The sequence below is a fragment of the Perca fluviatilis genome, chromosome 23, assembly GCF_010015445.1.
Source record: "Perca fluviatilis chromosome 23, GENO_Pfluv_1.0, whole genome shotgun sequence".
Lineage (NCBI taxonomy): Eukaryota > Metazoa > Chordata > Actinopteri > Perciformes > Percidae > Perca > Perca fluviatilis.
Window position 1 is genome coordinate 6,432,862 of NC_053134.1, and position 15,298 is coordinate 6,448,159.

At 40.2% G+C, this 15,298-nt stretch overlaps 1 long non-coding RNA gene across 1 annotated transcript in view; it reads left to right on the forward strand.

Annotated features, from left to right (window-relative positions):
• The window catches only part of LOC120553621, a 71,967-nt gene that overhangs the window by 3,768 nt on the left and 52,901 nt on the right, over window positions 1–15,298 (forward strand). The window contains exons 2-3 of the long non-coding RNA XR_005638192.1: window positions 9,526–9,638; window positions 11,289–11,372. This is a non-coding gene — a long non-coding RNA (uncharacterized LOC120553621). The remainder of the gene's footprint in view (window positions 1–9,525; window positions 9,639–11,288; window positions 11,373–15,298) is intronic.

Here is a 15,298-nt window from a genome sequence, read left to right on the forward strand (position 1 = left end):
AGGTTGCTGTGCACGCCGTCTCTTCCGGGTCTGAACGCATCACTGGTTAGAGGAATAGAAACCCAATTAAAAGCAGTATAACCAATAGGAATAAATTATAGGGTTACAGTAGCACAATATAACATGTATTACGTTTTTTAAACATGAAAAACTCCCAGTTTGTGATCACAAATACAATTAGTTATTTTTATTTAAAATATTATATGCATCTTTTTTTAAATAAAGGTAAAGCAAGGGCAACACCTGGCCATTTTAGGTAACTCCCAATGCCAAAAATAAATACATCCCTATAATCAGGTGTTAATGAGCAGTACATGTGGGGCATAACATACTTATTTACGTGGTACACATCAGAAAAATCCGTTTTAATGGTTCAAACGTGGACCCTTTTGTATATGATGAATGCGGTAGGATATATTGTGCGCCTGAGCAATGATTATCTATAAAGCTAACTTATAAGGATGGCGCTCTGCAGATATTCCACTCTCTCCGTGACACACAAAATGTTGCACCTCCTTTTGTGCTGGAAGAGGAGCCTTTTCTCTCCTCTGCCACAAAGGACAGATGAAGCCATAGCTGGTGTCTAATCAACAGCGAAGATCCGCGCCAAACTCCACAGCAATTAGAGCTACATTTGAACAATGTGTAAGCAAACAAATCTGAAATCTTTCCATATCAGTATGGTAATGCGATCGGAGCTGCATTGTGGCCTGGTGTTTTTTTTTTCTTCAGCAGTTGTTCTGAAAACGGCAAAAAGCTTCCACATGCATCCGCCACTAACCCGGAGCACATAGAGGCCTGCTAGCCTGCTTATTGACACCATGGTTCATTGAAAGGAGCACCAAGCAAATCCGATCCTTCTCTCTGTGAAATGCACTGAGGAAAAGAGAGAGGAGAGGAGAGGAGAGGAGAGGAGAGGAGAGGAGAGGAGAGGAGAGGAGAGGATGCTGCAGGCTTTGTATCTCTCATGTTGCGCCTTGACTCTTCGAATGTAAACTGATCACACCCAAATCTATCTTTGGGCTAGAAATTCAATTAAGGTAATAAATTAAAGATAATTGGCGCAAACGTCTTTGTGTAAACTTACGAATACATGCGTCCACAGCCAAATGTGTCTTTTTAAACCAATGAATAATTCAGTATTTCCACGCCGGGTATAAGCGAAGCTTTTTCATTTACGGAATTAGTATTTCAATATCTAAATAGAATTACAAAATAACACATCCAGATAGTAATGCTTTATTAATCTGCTTTTGACGTAAATAAAGTGCTTATTTTGGGAATGATTAGCTCTTCCTTTTCAATGTAAAGGTGAAGGTAATATGCGTCTGTGATAAATGTGCCTGCTGATTGCTTTGATATAATAAGCTAATGAAAAACAACGGCTAAACCATATTTATTCCGCAGATAATTACAGCATATTATAGGTGTAATAAAAAGATTAATTATGAGGAAAATAACGAGAATCAATTTGGTTCTTGTTCAGTCGGGATACAATTACATAAAGGGAAAAATAGATTTTCATTTTGAAAAGGAGCGGATATGAAATGACGTGCATTTTTTTTGTAAGAGGAGGGGTGCAGATTTTGTGGAGTCAATCCTTAATTAATTGTAAATGGAGACTGTAAGTGGTTTAGGCTTTACCTTACGTTACTAGGCCACACTACATCACATTAGAGAGGTGGGGGGGAATAGTCTCCGTTTTGCATGCACTTCACCGAACCGGGCTATATCGGGAGCGCGAGCGTGATGCCAAAGTCCAAAGTCACGCTCCTCTTCTTCCCGGCGCGCGCCGTGAAATCGCGTGATTAATGTAGAATTTGACGCAAGCTCCCGCGTGACAGCAGAGGCTGACAACAGCTAAGCACAAACCCTCCGGTACACTGGGCCGAAATAACAAGCGGAGCCTGCGCACACTGGCCTTTATTCCCGCCAATGCTATCCCAGATATTTATAATCTCTCCAGCAGATAGAACGAGGAGCCATAATGTCACCTTTATATTCTGATTAAATACAGCAGCTTTTTTTAGATACCTTTTTTAGAGTTCATTTCGCAGTTTCAAATCGAGCAGCCGCACAACATCCAGTGGAGCACCGCTTTATCTGTAACCCACCCCCTGCACCGTGGCTTTTCTGCCCCGTTAGTGCATTTAAACGGAGTAAATCGTATACGGTCACCCGCTTTTATAGCCTCCCGGTGTAGCCTAAATTTTATTAGACACTTCCCACTCCAAATGTGAAATAAATGCTGCCGTATATATATATCTCCCTTTTCTCCCCTGCCTACATGATTCTTCGCTGTTAAGTGTCGACTAAGATGACCTTAATTTGAGACAAAACACCTCCAAAAATGTATGGGCCACGTATTATCTATTTACTTATTTATTTTCTCAATGTGTTTTATTATTCTCGTCCTGTGCACCCTCCAAACGTTAAGCCAATATGTGTGTGTGTGTGTGTGTGTTTTTTTTTTTTTTTTCACGGCGTCTTCTCCCTGCGATTTTATTTTTAAAATATTAGGCCGAGGTGGGGAGAATTATAAACGACTCCGCTCTTATCTGCTCCCTTCACGTATCCAGGATCACAGAAGCTGATTAAGAAAGAAGTCACAGCCAACGCTGGATTCATAATGATTTGGAATAATGAATCCTTATCTCCCCTCTGCAGATTATCAGCCTTTCAGCTCGCCATGTTTTGTTACATGGGATAATTTATTGCATCTAATACATCACAATGAATCTGATGGGGGAAAGTGATGGCCATGTTAGGAGAGAGGCTGCTTCTTCTTTTTCTTTTTTTTCCCCGGGGCAATGAAATGCCTTTACGATTTTTAATTGGTAAAATATAAGGGGGGGATCTGATAAAAAAATAAAATAAAAAAAGAAATGGAAGCACAGAGGTATAATCTTGCCTGCTAGTGTTCCAGCAGCACTCTGCACTATAATTAGTGTGTCAATTTCAACCTGAAATTAACAGCATCGACCTGCCATCTCTGCTTACGCCGGTGGAGTCAGCTAGATCCTAATTTCGCATGATTTATTTTTCACCAAGAAGAGATAATTAATCATAAACACTGAAAACAGTGCAGCAAAGTGGAGATAACAAAATATTTGCATCTAAAAAGATTCGATGAAGCCAATCCGTTTCCAACAGCCCTCCCTCCATCTCGAGCCCTCCTGATCTAGCCACTGCTGCAGTTCTCATGAGTACCTCCAAGATCTTTTTTTTTCCCTTTAATTTTGCATGATTAATCTTTGGGTGGCGATGTATCATTAATCACTACATAAGGTGGGGAGGGGGCGGAGACATGTGGCCCCCTGCGTAAACAGCGGCTACAGTGTGTGTGTGTGTGGGGAGGGACTGTAATTGTTGGATTGTGGATGTGTAGCATCATGTGCATGGTGGTGTCACTGTTGTTGGGAAGTGTGCCATCTTTCTTTTCTTTTTTATTAAAAGGGGTGGGAGGGGTGTAGCCTGGCATAGGCTGACAACCACCAGGATGCAATGTGCAGTAGCTAATATAATAATAATAATAATCATAATAATTTATATATTGGTTATTATTTTTATTGGATAATCATTCTTTGTTTGGAAGTCGTCATTGGCACAGTGCCCGTGCAGCTCTGAATTTTTGGATGCCGCTATGTTTAAACTTGGGCATGCTCACCGTGCCAGGATAAATTTGCATTTTATTTGCAGCTGTAATTAGCTGATCAGCATCTCCCTGTCTCTCTCTCTCTCTCTCTCTCTCTCTCTCTCCCCCTCTCTTCTCATTATGATTTTGTGTTCTTGCTGCCCCTTTCACTGCCTCTCCCCAATCCCTCATTTTCCAATGTCCTGGCAGCGCCACCAGATGTTTATCAGTTTTATACCCAGGGACACTGCCATGTCAAATAAACCGAGGATGGACACTTGCAGGCGGCTGGGTATCCAGGCAAGCCCTCCCTCCCTCCCTTTCCTCTCCTCCTCCTCCTCCTCCTCCTCCTCTTTCCTGGCTGAGCAGAATAATCCTGGACTGGGTGGCCACTGGGAGTCCAGTGAGGATTTCATATAGAAAGAAAAACAACCAGATCACATAGGTTGTTGCTTAAAAGGGGGTCTCTAAAATAGCCTGAATGAATTCACCCTGAAAGAAAAATCTTTTGTCTGTGCAGACACAGGCCATATGATGGGAGGCTGATGCTGCAGCCCAGATACTGTAGATAGAGATGTGGAGATGAGTTTAATGAGATGCAAGGCTGGGGAGTTGGGGGACAAACAGCCAGTCAGGAGTCCTCCCAGGAGACACCAGCACAATGCAACCTGCCAGTTATCTGCAGGGGAATGTACTCCCACTTTAATGAGCAGTCGTTTATTAAAACACACACACTCTTTTAACCTCATAATTGAAAAATGGCTTTGCAGGAGCCCCTCGACCCCCCACATTGCAGCGGCTGTGCAGTTCCACTACAGAGGACGTATACAGTAGCTATCTCAATGTAGATCACCTGTGTTGCAACAATCACAACAACACGTCAGAGGGTTTTGCAGAGTCCCCAGTTGGCCATGATATACAAATATTTATCCACTGATAAGGAACCGCCACGATGGCAGATAACCTCCTTTTCCACTGCGTCAGGTTTAAGTTAAAAATTTTTTTTTATTTTGGGGTTGTGTATAAATTTTTTCTTTTTTAGAAACAAAGCAGAGGAGAGATGGGGGGACCAGAGTGGGAGGAGGGTTTCCAAAAAAAAAAAAAAAAGAATGAATGAAAGACTGGCTTGGTTTTCCTTGCAATCCACGGAACAAATAGCTAACGTTTAACGTTTACACCCTGCCTGGCGACTCACTGGCGCTGTGGGGCCGAGTCGAGCCAGGCTAAAGTGTCCCGAAAGCCTTTGGAGGGGTGTAAGTCCCCGGCTATCGGGTTCTCCAGATCCCCTTTAAATGGCTGTCAAAGAAGCAAATATCAAATTGCATGAGGTCTCACCCTCCCCGCCCTCTCCCGCTCTCTCTGCCAGCCTGGCACCAGTAATGCGTTACTGTAATGTGATTACTTCTGCAGGAAAGCAGGGATTTTCCCGGGAATTCTTTCTTTATTTTCAACTTGTGAATTCAGCTGTCGTCATTAAGACTGAAAACAGACATCAGGCAAATAGTAAGCTTTATTTGTGCTTTATTTGAAAGAATAAATTTCCTCTGTGAAGATGGTAGTTTCTTGATCCAAATCTAATAATCGATCATGTTGTCGATTTTAGCAAAACTGATACATGTGGAGAGTTTGCAGAACTATTCACTGAACTTACAGCCCGTAGAGACATACATAATATAATAAAGCATCAAAGTAAATTCTATGGGAAGCAATAAAGTGCAAATTATTACATAAAAATGAATTGAGTGGAGGATAATAATGAGTTGTGTTTAAATTGGTGGTTCTTGTTACATTACTGGTGACTTAACACCACTGTACGAATGAATAAATCCTGCAAGTGTAGGGAATGCTGTTGAGACTCTACAGTGACCATAACCATGTTCAGTCTTTTGGGGTTTAGTACACATAACAATAACAAAAGAAATGTATTTTGATTTAGGTTTTTATTAAAGTGTGGAGAGAGTAGCTGAAATATTACAAATAAACATTAATAAAAATGAGTCAAGAGCATAGAGACAGTTGTAATAACAAGCACAACGCTGCAAAATTTAGGAAATAACAATATCAACTATCAGGGAATTAAGGAGCTTACACCAGTGGTAGCCAACCTGGGGGTCGGGACCCCAAAATGGGTCACAAGATAAATCAGCGAGGTCTGGTGATCTATTTCTTTTTTACAGAATTTGCTTAAAGATTTGCTTTTTGCTTGTGAATTACCGGATTATCTGAAATGTTACAAATGTTAAAAATATCCAAACAAAACAATCTGAGAAGGACAAAATCTCTCTTTGGTAGAACAGGACACGAACAGCCAGTGACAGACAGACAAAGGCAAAAAGGGTGGGAACCATTGGCCTATACATGATGATATGGACTCTTGATATTGTAAAATGAAGAGCAAATACATTTTATACACAGCTTTTGTTTTCATTATAATGCCATATGTTTGATAAGAGGGTTCAGCTGAAGATGCAAAGACACCTGCAGCACTAAAGCTAATCATATGGTGCTTAAAGGCCCGTGTTAAACACATTTTGTCATACTTTTTCAGCACAGCATATCTGTAGAGCTGCAAAGATTCACCGATTAATCGATTAGTTGTCAACTATTAAATTAATCGCCAACTATTTTGATAATCGATTAATCGCTATGAGTCATTTTTATGAAAAAAAAGAAAGAATTCTCTGATTCCAGCTTCTTAAATGCAAATATTTTCTAGTTTTTTTCACACCTCTGTGACAGTAAACTGAATATCTTTGATTTGGGGACAAAAGAAGACTTTTGAGGACGTCATCTTGGGCTTTTGGGAAACACTGATCGACATGTTTCACCGTTTTGACATTTTACAGACCAAACGACTAATCGATGAATCGACAAAATAATCGGTAGTCGCAGCCCTATGAATCAGTATATCAGTGTGTGCTATAAGACATATTTTCTTTAATAATAGCATACATCTTCTCTGATCCTCAGTGATGTCGTGGTCAAATAATGGAAATCCACATGAATATTAGCCTGTGTTTCAGAAAGAAGAAAAAAAATCTATTTCATCCTTAACAAAAGCTGAATTCAGTGTGATGCTATGATACACATACTGAACCTCATCATTCAGATTCATCTATGAAGATAAATGGTTATAAAAGCTGCACTCACTCCCAACTTTCCCAAATTAGACGCACAGCTCTGTTGAAAATACCACCTCCTTTCTAACAGTGTATAGGCTTATCTACAGAAGGCCTATGCATTGTCATTAATCTTCACCAGGCTAATTAAATTAATCCATCGCCTCTTGGCATTGGAATATAGCGACCACCACTAAATCCGCTGCAGGATAACGGATTTGTTTTTAAAACCAAAAGAGTTCTCTGCTTTAATAGCTTACAAAACAGCACCATGCAGGCCCGGATTCATTATCAGTGGCATTTTCTGTTATGTTCAGACGGATGATTCTAAATAAAACACACCTTCTTTAGGTTTCGATGTGTGTGTGTGTGTGTGTTTTCTTCTCTAAACGGAAGGAGGTTGGAGAGTTGTGGTTTTGATTGACAGTCCGTCCGCGGGATCATGTTTAATCCCTGCCTCTCTCGAGCCTGTTCAGAACTCATTTCTCCACCGCGAGATGGGGGACTCAGATGGTTGCCGGGGCAACGGCGGTAGTGCTAAGCCATTTCCATTTTCTGCGAATAAGGAGGGGGGGACATTTGCAACAGAGGTCGTCACAAAGTCATTCACAAACACAGAGGAGGGGCTCGTTACTCTGAAGGAAGCCGATTACTCGTTACTTTACTCTAAAGTAATATGTAGTCATTACCAGTATCGCAATGTAAAAAAATAAATAAAAAAAAACTTGATTACAAGTAAAACTCCTAATACCTGTTTTTTAACTTTATGTTACATTTATTTGTCTTATTCCTGTAATTCAATACATTGTGTAAGTGTAAATAGTTAAAGAGTCCATTGTCTAAAGTACACATAGAGAATAGTTGAACATAGTACAAAGTTAGACAGTTATTCAAACAAGTTACAGATACTCCTTGTCTTCACAGTAGTTGTACAACAGTACTGCAAACCTGAGCATGTGTATTGTTCCTTATGCTTATCAAAAGCAAAACCCCTAAAAATATCACATCTGAGACACATTATGTTGTGCTTGGAAACACCAAAACAAAATCATTTTTGCGATGGATGGATGGACTTTATTGATCCCAAACTTGGGAAATGTAATACTACATATATTGACATATAGCCTACTGAGAGAACATACTAAAAATACTACTTAAAATTCCAGGAGTATTCTTCTGCAGAAAGAAATGCCCCCTGTGACTGATGTATTATATTTGGTAGTTTATGACAGTTTGTAAGTACTTGTTTCCAACCTAAGGGTTGGGCCCCCTCCAAAGGACCACAGGATAAGCCTCGGGGGGCCGTGAGATGATTAACGGGGTAGAATGAATTTGTGCTACAAAAGTTCTCCATAAAAGTTACCTCTTCTGATTCAGTGAGCTGGAATCCACTTGAATTCCACTTCTCTCAACATCTTTTCACTAATATCTATAAACTTATTTTAGATTATGTTTATCAATATATGCTCTAAAATGAATGGTGATGTATTGGTTTAGTTCAGCTTCCCTGTGAAAGCTAAAGTAGAGATGAGTTACTCTGAGAGAACTGAGTTGCTAGTTTCTTTACTCAAAACTACAGTAATGTAATTCATGTATTTATTATTCTCTAGGGAGCAGGAGGATTTCCAAAAGTTTGGACCAACATGACATTACTTGAAAGCAATACTTGAGTAAAAGTACAAGTATCTTACCAGAAGATGACTTTGGTAGAAGTTAAAGTCTTCTTTTAGAATATTACTTGAGTAAAAGTCTTAAAGTATCAGAAATGTACTGTGCTTAAAGGTGCTGTAGGTAGGATTGTGAAGATCCAGGACTTAGCCAAAGAATTTGAACATGGACAACTTCTCAGTCCCTCCCCCTTTCCGCTAAAGTCCAAAACGGTCTCCTAAGCCCCTCCCCCCACAAGGGAGAATGAACTTGTGTGCATGAGCATTGATTGACATGCAGTTAGATGCTCCCCCTGGCCCTGATTGGTGCATCTGAACAGCGAGCGGTGGATTTTTGCAAATCGCACTACAGCCTGTAGGTGGTTTTTTAAATTACCTGTTTCATCTAGTTCTACTGGAACATAGAGTCAGTTTCAGCAAATATGACAGAAAAGTTAGTTTTATAAGTCTTACCTACTGCATCTTTAAGTATCAAAAGTAATTTTCTGATATTAAATGTACTTAAGTATTAGAAGTTAAAGGTGCTCTAAGTGAGGTGACGCCTAGAGCACCTTTAGGGGGGCTATATTCTCAGAAGGCGAAGCACTGCTACTGCTGCTACTTGGGCGGAGTGATTTGCTTGCAGCACCTGAAGCCCTGTGGTGAGGAGCAGAGAGTAACAAATCACTCCGCCCAAGTATAAGTGCTTCGCCTTCTGATAATATAGTTCCCAGTATGTATAGGGTTAGAAGATGTCTGTGTCAACTGTGACTTTGTTATTTGTACACGCTGTGACTATACAAATCACAACATGTAAATAGGAAAATGTTGGCGTTATTTTGTCACTTATTGGGAGCAGTAGGCTAGATGGAACCGGTTACCTCCAGGATCTGTGCTAAGCTAGGCTAGCGGTGGGTGCGTCAGACAGAGTTACGACACGCACGGAGATGAGAAGGGTATGTATGGACTTATCTAACTCTGGGGGATACGGTGAAGAAGCTAAAGTCCCAATAAGTCGGCATGTTCCTTTAAAGCTACTTAAGGAGAAGCAAAGTGGGGGAAATTGGAAATTAAGGGGTTAAGCATGGTGGAACTGACATTTTAAATTTTTCCTGTCTCATCACAGGGACCGGCGCACCATCAGCATCCAGTGACGACGTCCACGAGTAGGTGAAGATGAACCGGCCTTTCTGATCAAAGGACCCGTCTATAAAGCTCAAGGCTGGCCTTCCTAGACGGGTATGATGCCTTTATTCTGAGGGCACATACACACACACACACACACACACACACACACACACACACACACACACACACACACACACACACACACACACACACACACACACACACACACACACACACTCTCTCTCTCTCTCTCTTACAGTGAGAAATGTCTTTGCTTTCAATCCGGGTGCACAAAGCTGCCATCTTTCATTTTGGCATTTTAAATCAACTCTGTGCTTCTACGCATCTGGAATCCTGCACCCGTCTCCCCGGGGTGCCGCATACATACAACCAGGTTGACGGAGTCAGCGTGCAGGCAGGGTGTTAATGCACTGCTTGTTAGTTTTAATTAAGTAGCCTATAGCCTAGTGATCAGCAACATCAAGGGCAGTTATTTAAATAAAAAGCACACCGGGCCTCCAGTAAACTGCAGGCGAGAGTGTTGGCTCCACTTCGGCTCCTTTTTCTCCATCACCTGGTCTCATTAATTCAAAACGTCTTTGCCTTTCGGTTGACATGACGGCACACCTGTCAGAACATAGCCCACTCCTCAGTCAGTCCTGGCATTGGTGGTCTCATAATTTTATTTTCACAACCGACCAACTTTCTTTCTCAGCGTAGAGCCACGGGCGTCTGCAGAGTTTGTTTGGTCTGTGTCTACACGATAAAGAGGAAAGTTAGGTGAAGGACAACAATCTGTTGGAGGAATAATGATAATAAGGCTAATAAGGTATCTCTCTCCAGCACATTGTTGAAGGGTTTGCGAGTCGCCTATGAGGCTGCTTAAATTAAGCCACATCCAGCAGGTTTTTTCGTATTGAATATGCAAACATATTTGACAATGAATAGTGTAATTGCAGATGATGCTTTGGGCCTGTCTTTAAAGGGAAAGCTTTCAGAATATTCAAACTGCCCTCCTTTCACATCGCATCCCCAACAGCTTTTGAAAAGCTGATGTTTAAAAAGAATTGATAAAGGAGAGAGACGATCCACAGGGCAGAGGAGATAGAAGAGTTCCTCTCAGGCGAAATCGAGTCTGACGCAGTCAACACATCTGATGAAAGGTTGGGATGTTGTTTCAAGAGTAAGCAGAATAAAACTATAAGATTGTTGAAGGAAAATGGGTCCATTATGCTGTTTGAACTTTTAGAAGAACATGTATTACTTTTATCAAAGAAAACAGCCGAAAGATTTTGGATTGGCTGTTCTCTATGACCTCACCAAATTGTTAAAAATCATGCCGTATCTAATTCTTTTTATTCTTTTTATTAGTTTCTAATAACAATATGTTGAAATACATGCCCCTTCCAGAGAAAGCCAACATATTTAAGCTATTTTTACTGTCTATTTTAATAAAAAAATTTCCATGAGGATTGGTCCAGAGTTTTACACACTTTTTCATATTCAACCATTCAATTACAATGTACACTGAGGTTGAAGAGATTTACGCTAAAATGACATCCTTGTGTTGTCAGCCTAAAAGAATGAGCACACACACACACACACACACACACACACACACAGACACACACACACACTGGACCGTGATTTATTTCTGTATTCAACTTTATTTGAAAAAGCAGATGCATCGTGGGTTATAAGTGTAGTTGCTTGTATTTTGGGTCCTCGTGACTTTCATTTTTCTGAACATTAAATCCACAGTGAATCACTGCACACTGGACTGGCCGCCCGGCCACGCCCCCCAACAGTGATGTCAGAGCAGGTGTTTCCCATCAGCTGTTAAAGGTAAAACACTGACGACCCTCTAAGCCAGGGATCTTCAACAGGGGGTCCAGGACCCCAGAGTCAATGCAAGGGAGCCTCCACATTATTGCTAATTTTTGAAAGTTTTTTCAAAAATCAAAGTCTTGAAATGAATCCCCACTGATGATAGGCTTACTGGCCTATGGGTAAGGTAGTCCCTAAGGCCATCCACAGATACAGTTCATCCTAAGGATTCACTGTGCCACATGTATGTTTAACATTAAAACATTAAACAAAAAAATTATGTATAAAGGCTTAAGCCACCCTACAAGTTGTTGTGTGCCCAGTTTAATATGCAACTTAATTTTATATAATATATGTAGTAGGGGGACCCTGCTCCGTCTCTCTTTCAGTTAAGGGGTCCTTGGCCCAAAAAACGTTGAAGACCCCTGCTCTAAACTTCAGACAAAACACCATGTTGAGTTATCAAGGCCATTATTATTCCAAAGGTGACATTTAATGCTTCAAATTTGACAAAAAACATCTTCAGGCACACTTTTTAGCATCTTCCACAGGTTTCTGTTGGTGTGATCTTCTAAGACCGCAATGCAGTGCAATGCAGTTGAAAGCTCTGGCAAAGGTTAGAAAGGGGTCCTTGAGTTGAGAGATTGTTGTCAATGTACTGTTTCCCAGTTGAGAAAGAACTTGTTTCAAATGTTTTCGTGTGGTGTTTTTAACCACCAGTAGCACGCGGGTCCCCATTTTGGATGCATGCGGACGAAGCGATACACATTCTTGCCACCGCTTTCTCGTTATTCTGCTGTAGACAGTTTGTGGCGTTAGCGTTCATCGAAGCATAACAAAGGCAGAGAAGACAAAGAATGCAAGCTAGAATACAAGGATGTAAACAAATGCATGATTTTATATAGTCGCAAAATTGGCTTTGTAACATTTAATGAGGAAGAGCTTGGGGATACACACAATGCATTAACTACACAGGGGCACCTTTTTTTTCTAATTTCTTGATTTTTTGCACTCACAGGTAGTACATAACAAGTTAACATTTGTGCCAAATAAGTGTTTTCTAGTAGCACATTCAAGGTAAAACACAACAGTGGTAGTTTGATTGCAACTGCAAAACTGCAATTACTCTTGTAAATACAAGTCATTTTACAATGTTACAGTTTAAACTTTCTTAAAGCTTTAGTGCATAACTGCTTTATATTAATGAACGCCCGTTACATTCAAGCCATTGCCAAATGAGTTGCTACAAAGCTAATTAAGACTATCAGCTCCACAACACAACAACAACTCTCTCTGTATTTCTCAGTATGGCTATGTTCTGAAAATGGTGTCGTCCGGCGGCTTTCGCATGTAGAAAATTGAGTGAAGATAATTACCTCTTCTGAAGAGTCCATCACGTTTTTTTTAATCCTCCATGTCTCCTTGGCTACTAGCAACTGTGTAGAGGAGGGGTCGGGGTGGTGCCTGATCACAGAAGGCTTGTGTCATGTGGACGCAACAAGTGCTGTTGTCATTACTTAGAATTCCTCATGGGGGAGACCAAAAATAGGCACTATAGCTTTAACAAGGAATTAAATAGCATTTCAAGCAGATATTCTGAATACCTTTTTCTTGAGATCCTGTTTTGTCCTGTTAACCATTCAGATGATTATTTATGTATCACAGATACAGGCTTAACAAAAAGACAAACCTTTCCGAGGACAACTGAAACACATTAAGACATTATACACAGCTGGCGGGAGCCACTGAGATAACAGATAAGCTGGTAAATAATTCCAAAGGCACTTATTAAAATGCCAATTCTTAAATGTTTCCTTCCAAACCCTGTGACTACATTCAAACACAAGATCATCAAGTCAACGTAGACGGACTCTTTGAACATGCGGGTCCCAGTAGATGAACGTAGGCCGCTGCTCATTAGACACAATAATCGTATCTGCTATTCTTCCTTCAAAAACATATCCATCCCAAACTGTTATCCATGAAAACAGATCATGTTGTTGTTAGATCTCCCCGACCTCAAAGTATTTCTTCCAACGAAAACAACAGGTGGAAGATGAAAAAGTGAAAAGTGTGCGGTTCGACGACGGAGGAAGTGCTGTTGTTTTTGTGACTGAGGGGTACGACGAGGACTTGATTAAAAGTGTTACCTCTTAACCTCGTCCGCGAGGCACTGTGGCGTTGCTATGGTTACTTGGCTGATTCATCTTGACCAAGTGCTTCCTGATTTGGAAGATAACAAAACATGGTCTCGCCATGCTTCTTTTCCACATGAACAGACACAATGTCCTAAGGACATAGGAAGAGCACACTTCGAAAGAATTAAAATAAATAAAAGATAAAAATAAAAAAAATTAAACAAAACATTGTAATTAAATAAATAGCCCCCCCAAAAAATCTTTCATTAAAAATAAATAAATAAATACAACATTTTTATTAAAATGCAATGAATGAATACATAAATAAATAAAACAGCACATATAATAACACATTAATTAATTAATTAATTAATTAATAATGAAAAACATAATAATTATAACAACAATAATAAAAAAACAAATTACATTATGACTTCAGGATTCCAACCTGGATGGCTTTTTAAAACAGTTTGATGATGAAAAAGAGAAACATTCAAGGTAGGGAAGATAAGTGTAAACTGTATATGAACTATTGCTGTAATTGTATAGTTCTATAAACTTATACGTTAGCACACAAATGAACATGCTTAACAGATTTGGCCCAAGTCCTCGCAACATGAGAGGAAAATACTCCGCTCCAATCAGTACCAAACTCATGTGGAAAACATTCCTTATCAATTCTCCAACATACAAACTGCTACCGTGTGTCTGCTTCGGCCTGTGTCATTTTTTGGGAGGAAACGGGTACAGATCGCAAAAATAAAAGCCTGCAATTTTCCTTTGATTGGTCTTATCTTAGAGCAGAAATCTCTGATTGTTCTGGCCTGTCATTAAGTGTAGGGACATTACAGCCAAATGTTATAAAAAGGTTATGAGAGCTATCAAGAGAATGGTGACGTCATGACTATATTGCTGCGTTTAGTGAAAGATTGGACAATATCCAAACTGCCCCGGCAACAATAAAGGACTGGTGAGGAGTTTGCAACAAAAGCAGGTGTTCTTTCTTTTTGTATTCAGGGATGTCAACCTATCTAGTGAAAAGTAGAAGGAGATGGATGAGAAAAGGAGACAGAGACTGAATAACTAGAAGCCCCACAGGCATCTGCCACTCATCTGCCACTCAACCGATGCAGATCCAGTTTGATTTTTAACTCCCTAATACTTGATTGTATTATCTGGGACGTGATACAAAAAAAATAAAAATAAGTCACTGTTTTCAGCCGGGAGCAACAAAATGTCAGTCAGAAGCCGCAGCGAAGATATGCTAAAAGGCTTTCTGTGCTTGTGGCGCAGACAAGCAGATACCGAGCAGATTATGCTTTATTAGCTGTTCATGGAGACTTAATTGTGAGATCAAAGTTAACAGCGTTCCTTCGGTGCGAGGCAGAGCAGATTTCATTAGGCTGAGAAATATCAGTGCAATAATAGTGTCATCTCTGCACACAGCAAGATCAGAACTCAGGGAATCTTAATAATATTTCTTGGGGACAATTTGGAAGAGGAAATTCAGCCACATGCAGCCATTTGGATGGCAAAATGTATTTAAGATGTTTCGAGGAAAGAAAGTTTACAATAGAGAAACGATTTCTAAAAGACAAATATAATTGAATTGGGCATGATGGCTACATTCAAAGGAACTGCCATCTACAGTCAGAAAACCCTCTTATATTACAGAGGTCTAAAATTCAACCAGTGAATAAAAAAAAAAACTTATAACACGGTTGCTCAGCTGTTACTGTAATATAACAAGCAGGTTCGACTCCAACCTGCGGCCCTTTGCTGCATGTCATTCCCCATCTCTCTCAC